Below are 3600 nucleotides of genomic sequence, written 5' to 3' on the forward strand. Positions count from 1 at the left end.
ATAACTGAGACACCATGTCTATGTCCCCCCTTCTTCCCATTAGAGCAATGATTGGAGTGTTCAAATTCTTAAAGAATCTGGTGATTTGCAGTCACTGTCCTTGGCGGTCTGCTGCCGGCAGCAGAGAGCAGGCCTCGTTTGCAGCACCGTGACGGCTGGGGATCCACACAGCTGATGGGCCGCCAGGCGCTCTCTGATCAGGTGGGTGTCCTGCCACTTTCCAGACGGGTGCCCTTTTCATGTGTCCTCTTCTGCAGTTAGGTGAACCTTCGAGCCACGAGGAGGTCTTTGAGGTAGTTGGAGCCTCGTTCCAGGCACGGCTTTGCCCGGCAGGAGAGGATGCGGCAGTGCAGTCAAACACGGCTTCCTTACTTTATCACCAGTGCCCTGGGGATGTTGCCGCTTCCTGCACGTTGTTTCTGTGGGGGGTGGGAAGCCCATAAGAAACTTGCACACGGAGGGGCATGCAGTGAGTAAGAATGATGAAGTAAGTGACGACTTAAGGCCCTTTTATTTTCAAAATAAGATTAAAAAAATATTCAGATGGGAAATTAATTTGTTATTTAAGCTCATCCAATAGATTCAGGCAACACTCTCCCCCCTTCCCCTCCCCACTCCCCCCCTGCTCCACCCACCCAGTCAGGCCAAGCGAAATTCTGTTATATCAGGGTATTTGTACTTTATATCACCTGGAACTTTGGGAATAAATTATTCAAGGCTTAAGGAGCTGTGGAGGAGCTGGGCTGCTAGCCGAAAAATCAGCAGTTAAAAACCACGATCCGCCTTGTGTGAGAAAGACGGAACTTTCTACGCCCATAAAGAATTACAGCCCAGAAGACCCACAGGGGCAGTTCTACCTTGTCCTATAGGGTGACAGTGAGTCAGAATTTACCCCATGGCAGTGACGTTTTTCTTTTCTTTCCTTGGTGGCACTGCGGGTAAGTGTTGGGTGGCAATTCAAAGCCCCCAACTGATCTTCAGGAAGAGGATAGGCTATCTGTTCCTGGAAAGATATACTGCCTCAGAAGCTCTTTAGAAGGCAGCCATAAGTCAGAATCAATTCAGTGGCAGGGGGTTTGGTTGCTTTTTACAGGTGTCTTGGCTGCATAAGATTTAAAAGGTTTCTGGGTGCTCAAAGAACAGCAGATACTTAGAAGTAGCTGTGTTATGGCTCCTAATTTTTATGGGACTTGAGAGTCCTTTGGGAAAAAAAACACAAACACTTGACCCTGTGACAATTAACTTTATGTGTCAACTTGGCTATGCTATTGTGGGTAGCAGCTGACCTCCCCTAACTTCACATGTGGGGAGGAAGAGAGTCACCGTCATCAATGAGCATCAGTTACCCAAGACTGATTCCTCTGTCGCAGGAGTTAGACATGTCTCTACCCGCCAACCTTCTTACTGGTTCTGCACTCTCTACTTCTCTGCTGGAATCATTAATTCATTGCTGTGGCCCCAAAGAATTCACAGACCATACTCAGATTATTAGGGAAGTTAACAGCTATGAGATCAGAAACATTAAGGATATTGTTTTGGTCAGGACAGCTGCTTTTCAGCTATGCCCACTGGATTGCCTCTCTCTGGTCTTTGGCCTTTCAGCCCCATGGCCCCATGGCCTTTTCCTTGCTTGAGCAATGTTAAACAGCTCTTTTAGGGTTGCCAATAAATGCCCAAAGGGCATGTCACTCCACTAGCAGCCTCAGCTAAAGGAGCTCAGCTGTAGTTCGGTGGGGCAGCAAATTTAGCTCCACAATGAAGTGTCTAGAGGCACTCTACTCTGCAAGCAAGCCTTCTGTCTCGCTTTGCTCCTTCATGGGCTGGGAAGGCCATGCTGTCTCGTGCCCTTGCTCTTGGTTCTGCTATTGCTGCTCCTTTGCTATTCCTCTGCTGCTTCTCTGATGTCACAGCTTTCTGTCCCTGAAACAAAGGGGACACAGGGAACTTGGAATGCACAGGACACTCCATTCCTGAAGGTTGGAAAATCCCACCCCCACCCCCTGCTGTGCTGCCAAGAAGGGTCATTCTATGCTCAGCAGGTTGGCAAAATTAACCAAACCCCACAGTAGAGTCCCAAGGTTTTACATTTGTGTATTTAACTGAGTTAGTTAATTGTGCCAGCCTGGCCGATAATTACATGTGGTGCTGGTTGAAAGGCGGAGGGATAAATGGGTGGTGAAGCCTCGCCTTTCAAGTTCTCGGGTCTCTAGTTTTGTGATGGCTGTATCGGGTGCAGCTGCCTTAGCAGCTCCCTGCTTCAGCTTGCAAGATTGACTTCCTCCAAGACATCCCCAAGGAGAAGCCGCATGGATCTATCCCGATGCAGCCCTGGATGCTGGAGCAGCCGTGTGGAGACCCTTGCCAGTGCTGAGATGCTTACACGTTCATGGACTCAGCTTTCCTCCTGCAGTCGGCATCATTGCCTCTGTTTTGTGAGGTGGAGGACTTTGTGGACTGGTGTTGGGTTAATGGGTTAATGTTGGACTTGTGGGCTTGGGCAGCATTGGGTTGGGATGTTTTCGTGATGCACCTTTTCTTTACATAAAACTCTCTCTTATACGTGAGTCGCCGTGGATTTGTTTCTCCAAAGTACCCAGACTAATACATTAACTCACAACTGAATCATATCGGCATCTTCACGAAAAGTCACATGTCATGTAACGTCATACGCAAAGACTGTGACTAGACGAGCCCTATCAAGTAAAACCACTCACCACGATGGTTCCCAGGTGCTTGACCAGACACCGGTTGCTGTTATGGAGAAGTGACATGTGCTTAAGTTAGTTGGCCTTAGACAGAGCAAATTACCCTTTGTAAAGTAATATAGTGTCGTGTAATGTTGGGCAGCGATGTGCAATGCACTTTAATGTTTTTACATCTAACATAATGCAAAGATCTTTGAGTGGTACAATTTTCCATCTATTACTACTAACCTGAAAGCTATCAGTTCAAATCCACCCAGTGGTACCCGAAAAGAAAAGCCTGATTATCTGCTTCCAAAAGACATAGTCATGGGACTATGGGATGCAGATATACTCTAACACACGGGGTGTCACCATGAGTCAGAATTGACCCAAGAATGAAAATGAATTAGATTTGGGGTTAATGTAGTGTAAGGTAATGCAACCACTTCATAATGCAATGTAGTCCTTCAGTTAAGGTCATACAAAATGGATCCTAAACTAATTATTTCTGAGTTATAAAAAGATCGGAATAGACCTAGAAACATGTGACATGTGAGGACCAACATACAAACAAAAGAACCCCAAGGATCATTACCAGACCCCAGGAACTCACAGAAAGAATCATCGTGACTCAGACTGTGATTCGGACTTGCAGGCTCCAGACTGTGAGAAAATGAATGTCTGTTCCTTAAAGCCCACCACTATGATGGTTGTGCTGTAGTATCGCTAGGAAGTGAAGACAACACTTGTCCATGGTGGCTTATCCTCAAGACATGGCATCTCAGTGTCAGGTGTCTTGATCCCAACTGAGGCTCTCCTTCCACCTGTGAACAATTAAAGAGGTTTACGTAGCCCCTGATATAGGCTCAGGTCCACATCAGAGTTCTCTGATCCTATTTAGAGTTCACAGAAGTTC

This window comes from Echinops telfairi, unplaced genomic scaffold (assembly GCF_000313985.2).
Source record: "Echinops telfairi isolate 266 unplaced genomic scaffold, ASM31398v2 ScPeMD7_7469;HRSCAF=8507_0, whole genome shotgun sequence".
In the NCBI taxonomy this organism is placed as follows: domain Eukaryota; kingdom Metazoa; phylum Chordata; class Mammalia; order Afrosoricida; family Tenrecidae; genus Echinops; species Echinops telfairi.